The 24,159-nt window shown below is 38.4% G+C and overlaps 1 pseudogene; it reads right to left on the bottom strand.

The window, feature by feature from the left end:
- Positions 1–24,159, bottom strand: part of LOC102484711 (40S ribosomal protein SA-like) — a 148,888-nt pseudogene extending 124,729 nt beyond the window's left edge.

Raw genomic sequence — 24,159 nt, forward strand, 5'->3', positions numbered from 1 at the left:
AGATTAGAAGGAATATTTAATTCTCTAAAAAATTTCTTTAAATAAAAAAGAGATTTGACAAAAGGATGCCAAAATAATAGTCATCAAATTTAGCTGGTGGATATGTATCTATTTCATTATTTGGAAAAAATCACAAATTTTTTCATAACACATGTAAGCAATCAATGTAGCAGGGTAGATAGGAACACAGAATTTGATTTGACTCATCTGGTGACAACCTCAGCAAACTCAGTTTCTCAACTTACAAAAAAAAAAAAAAAAGAAGAAGAAAAGAAAAAGAAAAATGAGACACAAAAACAATACTAGCCCCTTACTGAAGAGCAAATAGTATCTACTATGTAGGAAAAAGACATGTGTATATGTCTTAGGTCATGTTCCCCTGAAGACTTTGAGACAGAGATTTGTATATGACTTTCACTGGGGAATGCTCTTAGGAAAATCACTAGTGAGGAGGTAAAAGGATTCAAACTGGGCAAAGAAATAAAACTGTTATGCAGTCACAACACAGGCCTCAGGCAATCCCATGGGGGTACATTGGAACTAAAATGGCCCTTTGGGACATCCAGAATCAAGGAAAGGAGGCCAAATCTTTGTACCTCTATGTTTACCACTAAATCAAGGGATGAAGGCTACTGCTAGGGAAGGAACAAAATTTTGGGTGAGGCAATGTTCTTCAGCCAAGGGCAATGCCTAGGGAGGAATTAAGATAAAAACTGTCAAAGAACTCCAGCCCCACCAACTAGGGAATTAGGGCCTCAATTCTAGAAGGAGAATCTGAGTTAAGCATTACAGTATCCATTATTGTCATTATCTGAGACCCATCCACAGTAAAGGAAGGAATATGGTGTAGTGGTAGAAGAACAAGGTATCACGGATTAAGCGAGAAAACAGATTAGGTCCCTGGGCCCCATGTGGCATGGATTAGTATCCAAAGGCCTGTGAAAGAAGGTTGATTATGCAAGGATAAGAGCTCCACAGGGCAGACTCTTCACATTCCTTGCATCTTGTAGTATGTCCCTGCTGTTCTTTAGAAGAAAAATTACGTATATATTTCAGCCAATCACAGTGTGGGCCAGGGAGTTTAAAAAGGAAGCAACATACAAGCCTATCATCAGAGTGATCATGCGAACAGGAAGCCAAGTCAAACACAAGAGAAAGGGGAAATTCAACTGAAGCATTCATCTTTTTCAGAAAAGGAAAATAAATTCAAAATTGAAAACTCGATTGTATTTAGCCAGTTACTCTTCCCTGAAGTTAAGGAAGCTTACTAGACAGACTGTGGTATCAAAGTCAGATATTATGGCATCCCCAAGGGAATAATTTGTACATTTAATTTGGTTATTTTTAAGAATTACTTTATTTATTATCATTACTTTAATATTTCCAGAAAGAGACACAAACACACAGAGAGAGAGGGAGAGAGAGAAAGTGATAAAACAAACCTCCAGGTCCAGGATTCAAAGCACGGTCTGCCATGTGGGAATCCAGCACCCTTAACCATCATGCCACCTCAGCCCCTAATTAGGTTTTTAAACATCGTATTTGTGGACAAGCACCATGGGCTCATGTTTAAGGGAGCAGAATCCCACATGACTGACCATGCTGTTTAAGTCCTGGCCCTGGCAGCTTGAAAAACACATCAAGCAACTGTAGATGGATGTGAGTTCAAAATCCCAACAGAGTGGAGAAAAGAAGGTGAAGGGATTGCAGCATGATCATGCCCCTGTGGGATACTTTCTCCTTCTCTGTTTCCGGAGAGTGCATGAGCCCTCTAGCCAAAATAATAATAATAATAATAAAAATTGAACCTACAAGTTTTATCATATCAACCATTGCCGGTCATTTATTTATAGATAAATGTTCTGTTATGTGCTCATTATTCCGTCTTCAATCACTAAATTTGGACCCAATGTACTTTATTTAGTAGTAAGGACACAAGAACTTCGGAATTAAAATAATGAAACATCTGAGATGTGTGCTGTCTACTTGGCTGTACAATGGAAAGACTTTTCTCTTTACTCTTTCCTTTGACATTCTACTGTGACCAAATTCTTAAGGCTCTTTGCCTTTTAGTGTTTGCATATGAACTCTAGCACAAGCAGACATCACATCCAAATAGCCCTACGGTTATATATTAAAAATAAAATAGGTAATTATTTGATTGTAGTTGGACTGTATCTTTATTTCTAGATTTCTCCTAAGTAGTAATATAAGTAGAAAGAATGGTGGCATGGAGTAAAGAAGAGGTTCTGAACCAGTCTAGCAGTAAGCACTGGCTTCCAGCAGCTTCAAAACAATAATGGAATCCACTTAGTCTACACTACTGATTAAGTAGATGAGTTTATTTAATCACTGATAACACTGTTGTTAGCCTTTGTCATCCAGTTTGGGTGACTTCATTCTCTATACAACTCAAGGCCAAACACATTGTGTGCCTGTTCCTGTAATTCTTTCACACAAATGAGAGGAAACAATTAATATAAGCCTTTACAAATTTAGCTTTCTAAAGACTACCCATCCACTCCCCCTCCCATCTTTACCACCTCTGGGAAAAGCTAAAAAGGAAAAAAATCACATTAAAGCTTGCGTCATGGAGACATATGCATTCTGATTCTGTTGAAACTAAAACTACTCACGCACCCACAGTACTACCTAAAAAGAAACATGCTGGAAATTTTCTTCCTCTTCTTTAGCTTTTCAAAAGTTATTTTATTATACCAATTATTTACTTATTTATTTATTTATTTATTTATTGCTAAGAGAAAGCATGGATATGGAGCAGGCACATGTGGGTAGGTTTTTACTCATCTTTAACACTAAATATCTGATCTAATGTTCTCATGCATATCAAATGCACTGACCATACAATTCTGTGGACATATTGTCCTCTTCCCCAGGAACTACAACTCTGTAGGGTCACTGATTACAGAAAATTGTCACAAAATGATATTTTTTCTTGGATTTGTTTTTGACCATTTAGAATTGTAAAAATGAAACATTCTTAACTTGTTGCCTATACACAAGAAAAAGGCAGAAAATGGATGAGATTTGACCCACAAGCCATAGTTTGCCAAAATCCTGATCTAGACCAGTGATCCCAAACTTGATGGCACAAAGAATCATCTAGGGAATATTTAAAATTTTCAACACTCAGGCCATACCCCAGACCACTTAAATCACAATCTCAGTAAGTTCAGAAGCTCCTCAAATAATTCCAGTGTGCAGACAATTTTGAGATTCACCAATCTCTAAACTAAGAGTATTCTTTCAGGTAATAATCATCATATAATTTGCTTTGACTTTAGCTTCATTTGTCATTCTTTTTTTGTTTCAGGGTTTTTTGAGAGAGAGATTTTTGCTATAAGATGCGTGTGCTCACCAGAGAGACAGAAAGCAAGAAACACCTTTCGAGGGTGGGGGGATGGCCATGCCATAATCCCTTCTCCTCTATTCTCCTCTCAGGATCCTGGGCACATACACACCCATGCCTGGCATGAGTTTTAAGCTGTCGGATCTGGGATTCAAACCATGGTCAACTATGTGGGAGTCCAGTGATGTAATGGTTATTACACCATCTGCTGATCCCTCATTTGTCATTCTTAATAATCCTACTGAAAGATCTTGTCTTAGTAGAAAGGTAAATTTGTAAATCAAAAGTCTTAGTTACAAAGTAAATTCAGATATATTTGAAATATGCTAGTGGAAAAGACATATACAATTTGTTTTAGCCTCGGCATCCCCTCAAATGCTTCCCAGAAAGCAAGCCAAGGCAGGTCATTCATTTGAGGACATGATCCTAGGCAGCAAGGAAGGGGAACAGAGAAGAGTAAAATAGAAAAAGAGTCAATACAAAGGTATATAATCAAGCTGGTCACTGCAGTGGGCAACCAAGGCTTAATCCCACTAGGATCCACTGAGGAGCTATGTAAAACACTACAAGTCTGGAATGTTCTCTCCCCCTCACCAATCTATACCTTTTCAGGCTCCAACTAGCCTTTCAAGGCCCAGATAAACTATAACTGCCTAAGTACATTTCTTCCTGCTCCCTCCTATTTGGTTATTTTTCCATCCTTATAAGTCCTGTCATTTTTTAAAACTTCTTTCTGAATTCTATCATTTTATTCTAGTTGTAGGCATATAAGACTGCTGTATTATAATGTCTGTGGACTTTGACCTCTTCCCAAGCACAATCCCCCACCTCTATTACAATGGATCACCATTCTGCAAGGGCAAGAATTTATCTTATCCATCTCTGCTTTTCCCATCATACCTAGTGCAGTATCTTGTTCATAGAAGGACCTTCATAAATCCTTGTTGAGTTTATGAATGAATGATAAAATTGTCTCAGCTGTAAGCCATGCACTACCAGTCTTAATTCTTGTTAACTATGCCCAGGCAAATATGAAAACCCTGAGGAATTATATATGTGTGCCATTGTAGATATGAAAAGCCACAGGGTTTCTGAATGCATTTCACTTAAGAGTGTTACTGTGTTAATATCACAGTATGCCATGGAGGCCATTAGGAAGAAGCATTCAGAGCAATACTGCCTGCATCTCTCTTAACAAATGAACTGTTTCACTAAAATAAGGCCTAAATATACACATGTACTCTTCACATATTTCAAATAAGCAAATTAGCTAGGCTAGACCATTTTCTCCTCCCACCCTCCAACCTCCTGTAGGAGGCCACTCTTTGGCAAAAGACAACCAGCAAGGGAGGATGGGTAGTTCAGTTCAAACGGATCAGTCTTGGGCCAGCAAGTGGTGTGGTGGTTAAGGTACTGGACTCCTACATAGTCAACCATGGATCAAGTCCCAGACCTGGCAGCCTGAAACTTATGCCAGGTGCACATGCATGCATACCCCAAATCCCAAGAACAGGATGTAGGAGAAGGGACTGCAGTGTGGGTCATCCCTTAAGGAAGTGATTTCTCACTTTCCCTCTCTCAGTCTCTCTGGTAAGTGCACACACCCTATGGCAAAAATAAAAAAATAAAAAAAAAAAGGCCAGTCTCCTTGAGGCACAGAGCAAGACAGAGAAGTTAAGAAATTGTTGTTGGACAAAGGGAATATGCAAAGAGAATGGAAACATGGTGCCAATGGGCTTCAGAGTTTCCACAGTTGCATATGAGCTAGAATTTTTCATTTGATGCCTATTGTGGTTAGACCCTACCACTAACCACATAGTACTTAGGTGATTTACCAGCCAATTCTATTCATCTCAAGTCAATATATAGTCATACGATGGTTTCTTCACATTGGATCATGACTATTACCATGCAGGATACATTCTAGTCACACAACTAATTCATTTTTTTTGTATTAGAACCATGTGATCCTGAACCCAGAGCAACAGCATGGCCCATCCTTTCTATCCTAATTGTTAATGATCTGTTGGGTAAAAAGGAACACATGAGCATTCCTGTGAGTCAAAAGGGTACTTAGTTTGAAACTGAGTATAATAACTTGTTAGATTACAAGTTCAGCATGCCAGTTACGATTTATGGTTTTGTCATAGTCCTTGCCCCGATAAAAAGTTTCTTCTAATAATTCATCCTTGGGTTTTCCAGGCTCTAGTCATTCTATAAAACCCAATGGGAAAGCCCAAATATCTATAGATCATGATGTCATATTTTTCTATTAACTGGCTTTTTCATATAAATGATTTATAATACTTACCTCTGTCCACTGAGCTGATTTCTTTCTCTTTCCATTTATCAGGGGCATTAAATTACTAGGTAAGTGACTACTGCCTTCCAACAGCATGCACTATAAGAATATCTGGCTGTCCTACCAGAAAACTATGCCTGCTCCTGTTTTCTAGAGCCAACGTCATCTGGGGAGCTATATAAAACTTGGAGGACTTTGATGCACCTTCATTTACATACTATCTGGCACTTCCCTGGCGGGCACAAACTTCTGTGGTGACTGACTTGGCCAATTCCTCTAAGTACCATTTTTTTTTTCTTGACTGTAGATGCTATCTAGGCATGGGCAATCTTGTGTGAGGACAAGATTTACACTGCCTAACCTAGAATAGAAATATCCAACTGAAAGGTTATGGCATACCTTTAGCATTCTTTCCCACAGATACTCATGACCTGTAACATGCTAATAGCTGTTTCTCAAAATCTGACCTTCCAGGAAGCATCCAATTCAGAATGCTAAGTATCACTGATTTGTCGTCCCTTTGTTTTGCCACAAACTAGAATGGACCTGATTGTCATGCATTTAGAAATCCAAATCCATGGGGTATGTGTATATGAACTCTACTTCAATTTTTTTTTTTTAGAGCATTGATCAGTTCCACTACCCATGCAAATTTATGTGTTTTCAACACAGCCCAATAGCAGCAGATTGGAATGCCCCTGTTGGAGTTAAGGGACTTTCCACAACCAGACTCATACATATTTTAAGGCAGGTAGTATTAAAACCATCAATTTATTCCAATTGACAATGTTTTGTGTTCTTCCTATCCACAGCTTTCCAAAGAACATTACAGACCATATTAGCCCTTAAATATTTTTTTCATTTCATTTTCCATGCTCTGTCACTGTATGCGGTCCACCACTATGATCAGGGTATGTGGCACCAGTATCTCCACTTCTCAATTAGGAATTTGCTGATGTAATGGCAGACTTACCTAATGGAGAATACTGTTGTGCCCACTAAGTCTCAAAGAATGTTCTGCCATTAGGATACAAGTTTTCCCAACTGTGGCAATGCCATAAAGGTGGATTGCAAACTTCCCCTAATTAAAAGTACATGAGGCTATCTTCTGTCATTAGAATAGAGAAAGAGGCATTTTCCAAATCAATTATTAGGTGATCGGGGAAGTCATGATGTAATTGTCTATGCAAAAGTACGTCATGACTTTCCGGATGATGCAATAGTTCATGTTATATAATCCAGGCTTAAGTGACCTTGTTCTTGACTATGAAAATGTTTCTTCAATTAACAAAATTCCAGAGTAGAAGAAAACAGTGATATATCCTTTTTTTCCCAAGTAGATCTGTGTGCTAAAATTCAGTCTATTTCTTTCTTTAATTTGGAAAAACAAATTTTAAGCCAGTTGAATCCTGGGCACAGAGAATAGTGTGTATTTTACATTTTTTTTCTGTGGATGCTAGATACTTCACTACATGAATCACATAAAATTGCTCATTTTTTAAAGTTTTTAAAAAGTGTTTGAATATTATGACTATATGTGATTCAACTGTGCTCCAACCATAGGAGGCCAACTACTCCACCCAATATGTAGGAAAGTATTATAAGAATAGATTAGTTCCTGTGATAAAAAGTAAAGTTTAAAATAATGAGTGTACCTGGCCCCAGACTCTAAATGCTTTAAACATTTTTTAAAAAATTAAATGTTAGAAAAGACACATACTATCAATAAAATTTTAAAGAAAGAAGCATGGATAGTCACCATAAACTAGATCTTGATTATAAAAGGGTGGTGGAAAACCCATAACTAGATTTTTTTTTCAGTAGTAATTTTATCATCCTATTGATAGTTGAGGTTATTATATCTTATAAATATGTATTTTGGCTTTAGAAAATGGTTTAAAATCATATCATACTATATTATATATGAGTGTATGGGCTTAATTTGGTCTATACAAACATCTGTCTTACCAGAACAGTAATTTTAATCATTTCAATTGTGGACACTTTTAGGTGGACATGTGCTTTCTAGTTATGGACAGTCTATCACTCCCTATTGCTTTATACATTGCCACTTCACCTATTTCATACCTGCATGACCCATGAAGGCCTTTGAATGTGAAATCTCTGTTATTCATAATAGTGCACAAATTATGTAGAAATTATTCACTTGATTAAAGTTCTGGTGCCATTTGCTCAGCTGAGGAAAATATGAAGAGGAGCTTTTCTTTAAACATCAAGCTCCTCCACTGCATTAAAAATGGATTTAACTTGAAAATAATTTGTTTTGTGCTGAACTCTTTAGACATACAACAAATATATGGATTGAAATACTTGGGAAATTTATGAATAAGACATACAACAATTGTATGGATTGAAATACTTGGGAAATTTATGAAAAGAAGAAATAAGTTTAAAAGTTAGAACTGACATGATGACAATAAAAGAAAACATTCAAAGACAAAAGCATTTAGAAATAAGTTTCCTTGCAACAAAATATAAGGGAGTCAGACTTCCAAAGGAATTATTTGAAAAATGTGTGTGCACATGTGTGTGTCTGTATAATAGAATTTTTTAAATTGTCATTAGCCTGTTCATAGCAGAAAAACAGCAACATTTTCATGTTATTATCAAATTCACAAAAGTTGTGCCATTTCTTTAGACATCGGCATCATACAGGGTGACATTATTTTTGGTTTACTATAGGGTACAAAATAACTTTTCTGCCCAACTGAAAAACACAGTGTACAAACTTATTCACAAGGGAGGCAAGGTCAAATGTCAGTTCTGCTTCCACCATGAACAGGGCCTCAGAAAATTTGGGTCCCAACTCTGCTGCCTTCAACCTGCTGGTGCTCAATAATCTCCTTGCTCTCCTCTTCCTAATGATCAACACATCTAAACTACATTCCTGAGTTCTGAAATAGAAGTGATCTGTGCCATTTCCAAACCTGGCCTATCAAAAACCTCCCAAGTGTAATTCTCCATGTTCCTTCCGTCTGTCACTTATGAAGAGAAGACCATGAGGACTCAGAGGAGGGTGAAATTACAAAAGGGAAAAAGGCAAACTTGAATGGTTGCATGGGGCAGAACTCTATTTCTCTTATTCCTCTACTCCAGTAATCCACATGGGACTGGATGTGAACAAGAAAGAAAATTTAAAATCACAAGAGTAGATACTAGAAACTATAAGGAAGGGGAGTGGGTGGCAGAGTGTGGGTAGGAGGAGCAAAAGGAAAAAAACATTTAACAGACAAAAGAATGTAAAGCTCTCTGTTGAAAATAATATGTTCTGTAATGTTTGCTTTATAAAAATTTAAATTAAAATTTAAAAAATAAAATCATATCCATATTGGGATTGTTTATTACACCTATCAGCCTATACTAAAAAATATACTGTGTGTCAGTGTTAAAGTTACTAAACCTCTCTAAAATCAGTGTCTTCATTAATAAGCTGAGAATAACAATGTCTCTAATTTAGGGGACTGGTATGAGATTTAATAAGAAAATGTACAGTACTGAGCACAATGTTTGGCATACAATGAACAATCAGTAAGTATAACCTACTAAAATGGTTCTGGACATGTGTTAACTATTATAATACTATATGGATTGGGGAAAAAGAAAATAAAATCATTTCTTCTTCTTGGTAATAATCTCTCTAGATACTTGTTCACATGCAGAACACTGTCCTTACTTTCAGCCAGTGCTAATACCATACATAATGATTAAGTACTTCTTTGAAGATCTGAAAGTTCTACAGGGCTGGGATTAATGTTGAACAGGATAAGTCACCATTACAACAGCCGCTTGAACCACCAGAGTGTACCCAATTGCTCTCCAAATTGAAAACTCTGAAAAATCTCTATTAGGCATTATATCCCCAAGCACAAAAACTCCCATAAGCTTCAAACCACCACGGAGTCAATCGAACTGCAGCCTACCAGAGACTGCACCAACTGAAAAGGATGCTGCCTCTGCTGTCATCATCAATTACAGTGTATTAAGGTTCCACAGGATGCAGTGGTTAATAAATAGCCTTGCTTAATAGATGTTAACTAATTACACCTAGAAAATCCCCATCCACCCAAGGCAAGTACTTCGATATGCCAGGTGGAGAAGACTGAAATTCTCATTTAGATCCTTCAAATGCCTCTGTCTCCTTGTGGTAGGATACAAGGCAAGGAAAGATTTGTCCTTATTTAAAAGGCTGCCCTATACTAATCCCTAAATCGGGTACCCGCACATCTTAATTCTGTACTGTAACCTCTTTATCACCAGACTCTAAAATCAATTTTTAGAGAATGGAAATCAGGTCAAATTTCTAAAAAGAAGGGTAGAAGGTCAGACTCAACCTGTGCTGGCTTTCTGTTTGATTTCATCTGACCTCTCAGAGAATGCTGGGCCAGTCACTACAGCTAAAACACAAAACATTAAAGATGATGCTTTACTTTGGCATAGGGCTCTACTCATAATTCAGAATGCAAGAGAGTTTTTAAATGGGGGGGGGTGGATAGTAGGATCACATATTTTTTGAGAACTTGATGAAAACTAGAATCCTCTCTCCATACAAAACTTGCATAACATTTCAGGGAGCTTATAGACCCTCCCATATTCACTCATAACTCTGCAACAGTAGTTTTCACACTTGAAAGTGCATGAAAATCCCCTGGAGGGCTTTTTAAAACACAAGCCCCAGACTCTATGATTTTATTAGTCTTGGTGGATAGGGCTGATAATTTGCATCCCTAACAGGTTCTCAGTCATACTGATGCTGCAATGTCTAAAAACTACTCCCTGAAAACTGCCACTCAAGTTCTCTGTGGACCAGGTTGAAAATATCTGCTTCAAGGAGCTGACTGTAGAGCATTTCAGATGCTGGGATGGGAGGCCCATCAATAAGTCATAGGGCAGAAGATAAAAGGTGCTAACACCCATCATCAGTGAGCACTGACATTTAGTGAACATTCACCTTAGAGCTGATGAAAGTCTCCTTGTCTTTTCCTCTGATTCTTCTGCCTCTCATTCCCCTCCTCCTGCCCTCTACCTTTCCATCTAAGAAACTCCATGTTGATGCGTCCTCATCTTCCCCGTATGTCTGTGTGTGTGTGTGCACACGCAGGGGCTTATAGATGCCTGAGTTGGCCTGTGTACCTCTTTTAGTGTCCCCAGTCTCCTCCCCTCTGCGTGTTACCATAATTGAAAAATATAGCTACAATTTGTTGTAGCTATTCAATTAAATTTTAGAATTCACCTTCTTAATTTTAAAGCAGGCAAATGGAATATTTTATATTTCTTTGTAAGGACATAAAATACTAAAGCCCCTTAATAATTTTTCTAGGATAACTCACATCTTGATTAATGTGAAAAAATATTCCCGGGACCAGCAGTTAGCGTAATGCCTATGTCGCTGGACTCCCATGTAGTTGACTGCGGTTTGCGTCCTGGACCCTGGGGCTTAAACTCACGCCGGGCGCATGTGCGTGCGTGCACAAGATCCCGAGAGGAGAATGGAGGAGAAGGGATTGCGGTGTGGCCATCCCCCCTGGGGGGGTGATTTCTCGCTTTCTGTCTCTCTGTCTCTCTTTCTGTGTGACGAGCGCGCACCCCTTCTAGCTATATATATATATATATATATTCCTATCTTTCTTTCTACTGGTACTATATGATAGCCCTTTCTGTGATGACAGAAATGTTTTGATTCTGCAATGCTCAACTCAGTAGCTACTAATCACATGTGGACACTGAGCACCTAAAATACAACTAACATGTGGGCCAGCTGGTGGCATGCTGGTTAAGAGGGCTGGATCCCATATGGCTGACTGAGGTTCAAGTCCTGGATCTGGCAGCTTGAAAAACACACCAGCCAAGTGTACATATGTGCTTAAAATTCCAAGAGGCAAATGGAGGAGAAGAGATTGTGGTATGGCCGTCCCCATGAGGATGTGAAAGGGTTGCCTTTCTCACACCCCCCCAGTGAGTTCATGCACCCTACAGAAAAAAATACAACTAATGTGACTGAGGAAGTGACTTTTTTATCTTAAGTGATTTAAATTTTAATACCCACACATGCCCAATGTATGGCTACAATTTTGAAAGCAGATCTATGTTAACCTACCTTGAACATTATATATAAAGTACATTGTTCAGATACCTTTTAAAATCTCTCAAGCTATGCTAGACCACCACAACAGCAAAAATGATTCATTTCCCGACCCTTCTCATGAATCTGCTGTCACAACTTCACAAGTTTTTTTAACATATAAATGATAGTAATTCTATAATTGTAAATAAAGTTAAGTCAAAATATAAAGCTTTTGTTTTCTTCTACCAGTCACCTAGGAACTAGAACTGTCTTCTCTAGGGAATGATATAACCATCTGTGTACATCAGTTGAATAAGTTCTGTTTGCTTTTCTTGAACAGGGACTTTCCCAGCTACAGCACGAACACTGCAGTCATTCATTGGTAGACATAGCAAATCACCTCAAATTCCATTGGTCACTAGCCCAGCATCAAGTCTTGTTGCTGTCTCCAGACAAATAATCTCAACTCCCATTTTGGTAATGACTTTGGTTCTGAAGAGAACTCAAAATTTCTAAGAATGGAACCAAAGGGCAAAAAAGAAACAAAACATTTAAGGGGATACAAAAATGGAAAATTGTTGATGATAATGAATATGGTAATATCTTTGATTGGACTAATATACAGTGTATTTGTGCTGAGAATAATTAATTAATTAATTCAAAAAAGAACCTCCCAAAGCAAAATTATTTTAAACTCACTTTAATTTCAAGGTAAATAACTCCATGCCATGCAGCTCATTTTTGAGGCTAATGTGAGCAATTAAACCAACTGATAGGATTTCATAATTTCACAAGGGTCATGGAATCATGATTCCATGTCCAGCCCCTTATTTTAAAATTCCTCTGATAGTGCAGCTCAGATTTTTAGTCAAGCATCTTCAAATCTTCCTGTCCCTAGAATTTAGAACAGGCTTATAAAATGTTTAAATTAAGTCTTGTTGGTGACATCCACCTACAAAAACCTTGAAATACGTGCCATGGAAATGGAAAACAAATCAAGACCTCACTATATTTTATTATTGTACAATAATTATGCCCTCGCCAAGGAGTCATGTTATTGACCAAATTTCTTTAAGGTTTATTTTTTTAAGACTTATTCAATTTTATTCATCATTATTAGTTTTTTAAATTAGCTACAGGGCACATACACTCGTCAGAGAGGGAGAGAGAGAAAGTGAGAAAGCAAGCCACCAGGTCCAGGACTTGAACTATGGCTATGTGGAAGTACAGCGCCTTAACCACCACAACACCTGCTCGGCCCAAACAGAACGAATTTTATAAAAATCAAACTGGTTGCTCACAGGGTTCTTTTCACACACACCTCCTGACCTTTCCACTTCTCTGCTTCATGCTCTTGGACTTTGTAGTCACCAAAATTATAAGCCAAATAAACATCTTTTCTTTATAAGTCATCCAGTTTCAGGTATTTTGTTACAACAACATAATAGACTAAGACAGGGGAAATCAGTTCTCCCAATGCTTACCATAACATTCATGCTTATAATAAGACGTGATATTTGTATGTTGCTTAAGAATTTATCGATTGTTTTCATTAATACTGACCTTCAATCCTCACAACAATAATGGGAAGGAGGTATTATAGCCTTGCTTTTACAGATAAGGAAATTTGGACTCACAGAATCTAATTGATAGAGAAATGATCCATTGAAACAAACAGGTAGGTAGAAAAGAAAAATAAGTATAATTTGCATAAAAGTAGGTTTAGGTCAGAGGGCTGGGAAATAATATCAAACTCTCCACTGTCTTAAACATAATATATGATACGTTATGAGAAGCAGAGTTGCTATTTCATATTGAATTAACCACATGGAACCCAGCCCAGGATGTCCCAAGGTAGATTAATAGAAGCGGATTTTGAGTAAATGCCTTTGAGCCCTCTTGGAATATGTGTTACTGTATGTGAGACTTTTACAGATGCATTTTTTTTAAATCAAGGATTGGCACATTGCATGAACATTATATAATAACAGAGATATTTTCCCTGAAACCCAACAGAAGCACAAACTCTCATTAAATGTTTACCATAATAAATCACCTTAATATATTCCACTTTGTTAAGTTGTTATACCATTAGTATAATACAAGCCAAGTCTGTGGAAGGAGCTAGGTGAACTCAATTTAAATCTATTAACAAAATTTACTTACCCCTAAATTGACCTGTTTTGAACACTGAGCCATATTTTCAGGGACAGATTAAGAAACAGATTCCAGCCTGAATATAGAAGATTTTTTTTCCTTTAAATTAAATCTATATGAGGAGCATAGAACTTTTACAGCCTTTATTTGAAGTTCCAACATGAAGTGATATTCCGTTGAACACTTTTTCGGGTAGCTATGGCAACAATGATTATCACCACATACTACCAACCAAAATACCACCTGCATCCACGTCTATTCTAAACCCTTAATTAAAAAGAATAGCCCAGTTCAAATTTCCAGTTGGTAAATTTGGGAGAATACTTCAAAAACACATTGGGAAATCTATTTAGGTTTTGTTTCTGTGTTTGGTTCATGGAGTTTTTTGGTTTTGATTTTTTTCTTTCAGGACAACTTAAGTCTGACTCTATTCCTGCCCACACCAGAACCACCCACATTGTTAAGTTTCTAGAGAAATAGAGGTTTCAGCATTTCCTTTTCTGAGGAGTTAATCAGTAATGAGAGCTCCAGGGACTTAAAAAAAAATACTCCTTTCAAACAACTATCTATGAACATGAGATTTTTGGTTTGTTTTTTGTTTCTCCGTGGATAGGAAGACGAGAGGGTAAGGGGAAAAGGAGGTAAAGATTGAAAGAGGGGAGGTTAGAAAAGAAAGACAAAGAACAGGTGAGGAAAATGAGCCCAAGATCAAAAGAAGAGAGCAAGCTATTTAAACCTGTGAGGAAGAAGGCAAGGAAGAAAATGTGCACAATCCATGGAAAGCAGAAATGGGCTTTGTACAGGCTTAGAATGGAGGATTCTATAGTCGATTCATTGCAAAAGTAGCTCCCATTCTTCAACCTTACCCCCATTTCTACACCTTCTGCCATGTAACTTTTCAGTGTCAATCCTCTATGACCTTGGACTCACTCAATGGGATACGAGCAAATGTGATGTGAGCAGGTGCTTGACAAGTGCTTGCATGAGAAGACTTGTTTGCCCCTTCCTTTAACTACTGCTATGGAAACATTTCTGGGATAGCGTGCTGGGGAATGAAAGACACATGGATCTGCACTGAGGCACTCAGGTCTTCCCAGGCAAGGCCCCCTTAAGTCAGCTGACAGCTACACACCCAGTATATCTAAGCAAAATCAGACAATATCAAGAAAGCTGTCTGCAGTTGGCGTAATGGCTATGTCACTGGACTCCCATGTAGTCAACTGCAGTTCAAGTCCCAGACCCAGTGGCTTAAACTCAGGCCAGGCACTTGGGAATGCGTGCCCAAGCTCCTGAGAGAATGGAGGAGAAGGGATTGTGACATGGCCATCCCCCCTGGGGGGTGATTTCTCGCTTTCTGCCTCTCTCTCTCTCTCTCTCTCTCTCTCTGTTTCTGGTGAGAACATGCGCCCTAAAGCAAAAACCTCTCCCCCCAAAAAAGAAAGCTGTCTGGTAACTGGCAGCTGACTTCAGGCACAGGAGTAAGCCTTATCCCTGTCAGCTACAGGAATGAATTGGGTACGTATGTCATGACTTTTCCAACAACCCAATATATTGTAAGCCACCTAAGAGGTGTGTTATATAGTATTACTGTGACAATAGATAACCACATACCTTCTTAATCAAAGACCTTCATTCTGTCCCCCACTATTTCAATGCTTTCTACCATAGAGTCTTGTAAATAGGTATCAAAAGTCTATAGGAAAAAAACAGAATGTAGAATAATCCTAAAATAAATGTAGTAAATACAATTTTTTGAACGTGATAGGTATTGTTAAACACCCAAGTAAAACCCAGGACATTAAGTAAAACCCTGGACATTCTTCAAGGTAAGGTCACAGGGACTCTTCAAGGACAGAAAATTTGGAAAGAGCCCAATCAATCCTGTTTTAGGATAAGTTGAATTTAAGTAATTAAAAGGACAGAAGCAACTTTTATTCATAGTCACTAACATTGCACCAACTAATGGACTTAATAGTTTGCAAAATCTCAGGTGCCCTGTTAATTGCAGCTGAATAGTTGTAACAATAAAAGCAGTTTTCTCCAACTGTGGGCTTGAGGGTAAACAGGGTAGGTGATCCCTGATGAATCTGTAGTGCAACTACAAGAACAGAGGGTAACAGCTGCTATCAACACCACATTCCCTAGCTTACCATAAAAATAACAAATGAATTGTCATTTGAACTAAAAAAAGCCTTGAAAACATGTAGAAAAGCACTGCATTCACCTTCTGTAAACTATACTGCAGTACAAGAATAAATAAATAAATAAAAATGACTGGAAAATAGACAATACAAGCAATTTGGGTAAAAATGTTTCTTTTTCTGCAAAGCTGTGTTAGATTTTCTTTTGAATAAGTACTTCAGGTGGTGCTATGAGGGTCATTTGTGTACTAAGTGAATGAAGTAATACTCTCTGAATCATGTGCTTAATCAAAGACCCTTTTAGGTATGCGACTGAGTAAACCAAGTAACATCATGTTGAAATAACATAAAATGGACTCTTGACTACAGTAATCAAGGAACAGTGACATAAACAATTCTTAAATCATTTTATTATGATCTCGTGAAACAGGCAAGACTCCATCTTGGAGGAGTGACTCCATCTTGGAGGAGCGTCTCCATTATAAACTGTTAAATTCCTAATGACTAATAACTCAGGGCTGATAGCTGTCTAAGGTTTCTGCCCTCCAGCAAACTTACTGTACCTCCCTGGAGCTACAGGGTAACCTGAAAACCTTGGGTAGATTAGTACCTTGAATGGATTAGTACCTTCAATGGATTAGATTTCCTGCTTCCCTGACTCCTCCCTTTGGCGCTGTGTAGGGCAGGATCTGAGCCCAAGCCCCACCCCAAGACCTCCTGTTCCCCAATTCCCCTATAAAAGACCATGTTCAACCCCCAGTCAGAGCTGGAGATTTTGAATGTTAACACCTCTGGCCTGCTGGCGTAATCTCTCCCAGGGCTGCTTTCCCTTCCTCTGCATCTGGTTTTCTGCAACACTTGGAGGGCATTTTTTGATAGAAAAGAACTTGAAAGGAGGGGAAAAAAATAACTTTGCTAAGAATCTAAGGAATTTCTAGTTTTATATTTGGATCCTTGTCCAACTCATACGTGGTCCCCATTGGAGGACAAAAGTCACAAGTATCTCTCTTCGACAGCTGGAATCCCACTCTGTCTCCTACCTTTCTTTGGTGGATGGTAAAGAGAAGAAAACTTGTGTAAGGGGTGGTAAGACAAATGACTGATTCTTTGAACCTTTTCCTTCTTACCAAGTTTTTGTTTCCAAATGCTAGAAAGAAAATTAGGAGAAGGTAAGGAAATTAGAAGAATCCAATGAAGAGCAAGGGGGCTTGGGACCAGCAGTTAGCGTAATGGCTATGTCGCTGGACTCCCACGTAGTCGACCGCGGTTCGCATCCCGGAACCAGTGGCTTAAAAAACTCACGCCGGGTGCGTGTGTGTGCGTGCCCAAGATCCCCAGAGGAGAATGGAGGAGAAGGGATTGTGGTGTGACCATCCCCCCTGGGGGGTGATTTCTCGCTTTCTGTCTATCTGTCTCTCTCTGTCTGTCTGGTGAGCACACGCGCCCTATAGCAAAAACCTCTAAAAAAAAAAGAGCAAGGGGGCTTCAAAACTCCTTGAGATGCGTTCGTCCATTCAACAAACCTAATTCAAATACTAGATGTCTACTATGTGCTGACCATGCATGAAGTTTTGGTGGAAATACTGATGAACAAAGCCCATTTGTGGCCTCCAAAGAAAAGGTGCTAGCCTGGTGAAATAGAGGGAGATGGGGAGAGAGGAGAGAGAGAGAAGACAAGAGATATGTAAATATAATTAAATCCTTATACTACTGAGGTATCACAATGGAGAGTATAGAAGTTATAGGAGCAGTGGGGGAGGAACAACCAAATCCACCTGAGGATAGGCTATCAGTACAAGGTCCTGGAATATGTATGGGATGTCTATTGGATTCCAGCAAGTGTGCTAGGCATGGTGACTTATGTTTAAAAGGGGGCAAGGATATGTAAATATAATTAAATCCTTATACTACTGAGGTATCACAATGGAGAGTATAGAAGTTATAGGAGCAGTGGGGGAGGAACAACCAAATCCACCTGAGGATAGGCTATCAGTACAAGGTCCTGGAATATGTATGGGATGTCTATTGGATTCCAGCAAGTGTGCTAGGCATGGTGACTTATGTTTAAAAGGGGGCAAGGGTTTGGTTGTATTTTTTTTCAATTCTTATGAAATCTCTGAGATTTGTAATGATAGATTTGGCAGCCTTTCCACATCTACTTGAACAATGAAATGCACTTCATATTTAGGTCTTTCCAGATCCACTTGAACAATAAAATGTACTTTGGATTTACATTTTACTCTCTAAAAATAAGATACTGTTTTAATTTGGGGGAAAAAGTTTGTTAGTAAAAAAATATAATTCTTTCCTCTGAAATTGTCACTTCAGGGGTGTTATATTATACTGAGAGATCTAATCAGGCAGACTTTTAACACAAAATATTTTGTTTTGCCCACATGAATAAGTTTTATTCTATTTTATTTTGGTCCTTGAAAAGAAAGGCCAAGGAAACGTCCCACTGGCCAAGTAGAGGGGGCTCAGATACAGTGCATTTTCTTGAATGAGTTTCTTGGATTTATGAGTTGATTGCATTAGTCAGGGAAGTACATTTCATCATTACCACCTGACTTATGCTTCATCACTTTATAGACAAAGTAAATTTAAGACTGACTACCAAAAAAAGCCAATGCAACATTTTCAAAAATATTTCCAAAACTAACATTGCACCAAAAATTCATGCCAAAAATAAGAAAAGTGTAGGACTGACAGACTTTTAAAAATTTTTTTACCACAACACATTATCTGTGATTAAACCATTTTTTGCTTGATTTGACCATTAAAATGCTATACCCTATTGAGAACCAGCAGTTAGCGTAATGGCTATGTCGCTGGATTCCCACGTAGTCGACCGCGGTTCGTGTCCCAGACCCGGTGGCTTAAAACTCACGCCGGGCGCGTGTGCGTGCGTGCCCAAGATCCCGAGAGGAGAATGGAGGAGAAGGGATTGCGGCGTGACCATCCCCCCTGGGGGGTGATTTCTCGCTTTCTGTCTCTATGTCTCTCTCTGTCTGTCTGGCGAGTGCACGCGCCCTACAGTGAAAAACTCTCCAAAAAAAAAAAAATGCTATACCCTATTGATGCTATGGAACTAGCTAAAAGAGCTAAATCTGGGAACTTGTAAAGCTAACAAAAGGCAAACTGAATAAGTGACCTCTGTTTGAAGCAGGCAATAACAATGTCACCAATCATGTAAATAGTAAAGAATGAAGCAAGCTCATCCTCTCCTTGCAATCTAGTATTAGGGCAAAAAAGAATAAAATTTTAAACCGAAATGGAAAGACAAAATAAAAATAGCTTTTGTATGATTGGAAGAAATTTAATTTTAATTACAGATATATATGGCCCTTTAAGGCAAAACACCAATTAAATCTTTAGTTTTTATTTTTCCCCCCTCTTTCACCTGAAAAGTACATTTGGGACCAGAAGAAAAAATGGTTATTATAATTTTGGAGCACATTACTGTGTGTTTTCATGTAAGCTACTGAGTTTGACCTTCAAAACGACTCTATGAAGTAGAATTTATTAATGTTCCCATTTGATAGATGGGGACACTGAGTCCAGAGAAAATAAGCAACTTGTTGAAGCACTTAAATCATGATTGACACAACACTCAATGCCAATGTTTCTGATTTAAAGTCTTTCCTTGGGACAATACACTACTTCTGTCACCTGCTTTGAGCAAAAGGAAAATAATTTCATTTTTTAAAGATTTTTTTATTTTGCTATAGGGCACTTGCACTCACTAGAGAGATAGAGACATAAAGTGATAAATCACACCCTCCTAGACAAAGTAACCACCATGCCACCTGCTGGCCCCACTTTCTATTTTTTAACCTTTTATTCTATTCCCACTTTGCCTGTCTTCATTCTCTTTCTCATCCCACTATTGGCTGTTACATAAATAGGCCCATGTACATGATTCAGAAGTCTTCCAGGGCACAACTACCAAGATCCTATTATTACTGTCTACCTGGACATTACAGCGATACTCATAATTTGAATGATAAAGGATAGGTCACCAAGCACATGTAGCATTCCATGCTAATCAGACTTTCCTTGTGACTTCCCCTAATATTCTGACATATGTAACCTTTTTTCTCCCAAAAAACTGTGGTAAAGGTACATGTATGGGAGCATGTATGGGAGCCAGCTTGCTGAGGTTTATCCCTGATAAAATAGAATGGATTTTGATTCATAAACTATGCAGGATTTGATAAAGGACATGTCTACTCACTTTATATCTGAAAAGGTGGGGAAAATTTTTGCCCTCTATCTATTGTACATAAAGATTTCTTGGGTCATTTTTCATTCATTCATTGATTCATTCATTAAGCATATGCCTACTATGTTCCAGGCATAGTGCTATGACATGAAAATACATTATGAACTAAAGTAAACATCTTTGTAGCTATGAGCTATGCTACAGATGTTTACCTGTATAGGATGCTACAAGAGTAATTAGTATAGTAGAAAAAGTCTTTGAGCCAAAAAAGAGTGATGATCTCCCCACATCGGCCATGTGAGCTAAAAGAGATCACTGTACCTCACTGACACCCATTTTTTCTTTCTTCCTTTTTTTTGTTTTTGAGGATTTTGTTTGTTTGTTTGCTATAGGGTGCATGTGTTCACTGGAGAGAGAGAGAGAAACAGAAAACAAGAAATCATCCCCCAAGGGTGATGTCCATGCTGTAATCCCTTCTCCTCCATTTTTCTCTTGGGATTTTGGACACATACACACATGTGCCCGATGTGAGTTTCAAGCTGCCAAGTCCATAGGACTTGAACTGTGGTCCACCACTTGGGAGTCCAGTGTCTTAACCACTATACCATCTACTGGCCCTAATACTCAATATTCCACTCTAGAACTGAGGTAAGTAATGGTAATGATGTTTATTTTACCTTTCTACCAGCAAAAACTATATCAATTGTCATTTATGTGCAAACACAATACAAATGCCCTATATCAGTATTATTTTGAGTTTTGAATAATAACAGAATGCCTTAGGGAGATCACTTTGATGTAAGGACCACTGTAACTATCACTACTGCTATGTAACTAGGAGTTCTATTGTTTAGTACAACAGAACAATAACCGATTTTCTTCTTTCTTTCTAGGTCTGTAGGTCAGCTAGGCTAGTTCTACCTGAATCTGTAGTCCACAAGACATCTGAGATAGCTCTGCTTCATGGATCTTTTATTCTACTAGGGCTTGTGAGCCATTGTGGAGGTATATTGTTTTCAGGGTAGTAGTAGAAGCACAGCAAAGAAGAAACATGAGAGTCTTCTTAAAGTCTAGATTCTGAACTAGTACACTGTCATTTTTACTCACATTCAACTGCTTAAAGCCAATAATATGGCCAAGCCCAACCTCAGTGAAGTGGAAGTATGTATGCCCATAGTGGCAGGGAGAAGTTATTGAATATTTGCTGAATAATAATCTAAGTCATCCCAACTGTCCTTTTCTCTAAGTCTTTTCTAGAAACAAGTTTGGATAGGATGTATGTTTTCTACATGCCAATTCTTGCTCAAGAACTATAAAACAACTACTGTAGCACATGTTTATCATACAACCCAACAGCCATTACTAACTCCTTTCTCCCATGATATCTCAGAGAGGCTGGGAAGCCCAGTACTTCTTTTCCTAGCCTCCTTACCCTAGGGGAAAGCATATGTCCCAGTTCTGTCACACCAAACATCAGAAGTCTGACAAAAGCTCTTTGGAAAGTTTTCATTCCCTTTAGAATGGGACAGGGGTGGAAATAAAGCTGACTAGGAACACCAATATGAATGTAAAAATGATGCCTGAAGCTGTAGCACCTTTATGACTATAAGGTGATAAGCATGAATACAGAAGCCAACATTCTCAGGACTAGTTCCCTGGTGGCATCAGATATGTGAGTAAAAGAAAATCTTATTTGTTCAAGTCACTTTTGTGTTATTTGCAGATGAATGCATTATATACAGGCTCTCAATTGTCTACTGGATTAAATCTAAACTCTTCTGCCTGGCTTTCCATGTCCTTATAAATTTGGACCATGTCTATCTACTAAGCCTTTGCAAACATGCACCCCTAAACTCAGGCTGGACTGCTTTCCTTACATCTTTGTTCCTGGAATGCCCTCCTTCTCATTTGCTAACCCAACTGTAAGTCATACATCATAAATTTTATTTTTGTGGTTTTGTTTTTGTTTTGTTTTGGAGAGATTTTTTTCTATAGGACATGTGTGCTCGCCAGAGAGACAGAAAGTGAGGAATCACCCCCCTCATCCAGGAGGGACACAACATGATCTATTCTCTCAGGATTTTGGGCATGCACACACATGTGCCCAGCATGAGTTTCAAGCCACCAGGTCCAGGACTCAAAATGTGGCCAACCACATGGGAGTCTAGTGCCTTAACCACTACACCACCTGCTGGCCCCAGAAATCATACTTTAACACCCAGCTCAATACAGTTTTTTTCCATGCAGTTCAACCCATATGATCTCTTCTCTTTTCTTAAACTCAGTTGAAAGGTTAATTCAGCAAGAATCCAGGTTGGCTTCTGTATTCTTGGCTTCTGTATTCTGCTTAGGTGGCTGTCTCTTAACACTTAAGAAGAGTAAGCTTTCTTATGGCTAGACCTCCATGATTATGCAAGGTATAGGTCATAGAACATAGCACAATAAATGTTTATTATTATAAATAGGTCATAGTCTCTAGTTTATAATTAGGTTGGTTTTCAAGTAATGTTTTGTTAGTCAAATGTCTGGAAATTAAAATATATTTGCCATAGAGGGGATGATACAGAGGAACAGTGGTGAAATACAGTGCTCTACAAGCCTGGTCCACATGGAGAGGTTCTAATTTGCACCTAGAGACCTCCCTGAGTAGGCAAGGCATCATGTATGTGCCCATGATCTGTGGCTGACTGATGCATATGCACAACAGAGAGACATATTTGTCCATGAAACTGCTATCCTAGAAATGAAAAATAAAAAGCATCTTCTCATCTTTCATTTATTCCAGGACAGCCCTAGACAATATTCATTCATTTGTCCATTCATCTAAAAAGTAAATATTTATCTGGTACCTATAATATGTCATGGAACATTTGCTTTGATAAGCTCTCTTTAAAATATCTTCATCTTCCTTCTCTACTACTTCCCAGGACACCAGCATTTTTCTAACATCCTAACCAAACTCCAGCTCAGACTTCCTCTTTGTCCTGAATGTTTCATATCGCCAAAATGATCTACACAATCATCCCCATAACAGAACCCTCTCAGATCATGGTAAAGTACACATTAGAGGAAAACAAAACAAAACAATCTAACCAAGGAAATTCACACCTAGTATGAATCACTGAGTCTCTTATGGATCTCGTGTGCTCCTGCTATTTTGCTCATGTAAGCCAATTTTTTGACTCTGTAGAATTTTATTTCAAATACAAATTAAGAAAGCTCACAATGTGGGATAGATCATCAGGTAACAGGTAAGCTATCTCTCCTCTGAACCAAAGCAAATCAAACATCTGTTCTTCCTCCACTTCTGAACCTAAAGAATCCTTTCAAGACAGCCATATTGAGGTATGGTTGACGTACAATAACCCGCACACATTTAAAGAATAAAATTTGAGGGACCAGCAGTTGGCATAATTGCTATGTCACTGGACTCCCATGTAGTTGACCACAGTTTGAGTCTCAGGCCTGGTGGCCTAAACTCACGCTGCACAAGTCTTTGTATGTGTGCCCAAGATTCTGAGAGGAGAATAGGGGAGAAGGGATTGCATGTGGCCATACTCCCTGGGGGGGGGTGACCTCTCACTTTCTGTCTCTCTGTCTCTCTCTGTCTTTCTGGTGAGCACATGCACCCTATAGCAAAAACCTCTTTAAAAAAAAAGAATAAAATTTGATAAATTCTGATATTTGTATCTATTTGTGAAGTCAATAACACAATCAAGAAAATGAACATTAACTTATTTGACTGTCCAAGTCTTCCCCCACTGCAAACCACACAATTGACCAATCCAGAATGCCAGTTGCTGGCTGGGTTCCAGGTGGAATGTTGGGGTGCTCCCTGGCACTTTTTGTCCTCGCTGGGTCCACGGTAACTGGGCAGAGCCCCAT

Source organism: Tupaia chinensis, unplaced genomic scaffold (genome assembly GCF_000334495.1).
Source record: "Tupaia chinensis unplaced genomic scaffold, TupChi_1.0 Scaffold000184_1, whole genome shotgun sequence".
In the NCBI taxonomy this organism is placed as follows: Eukaryota; Metazoa; Chordata; class Mammalia; order Scandentia; family Tupaiidae; genus Tupaia; species Tupaia belangeri.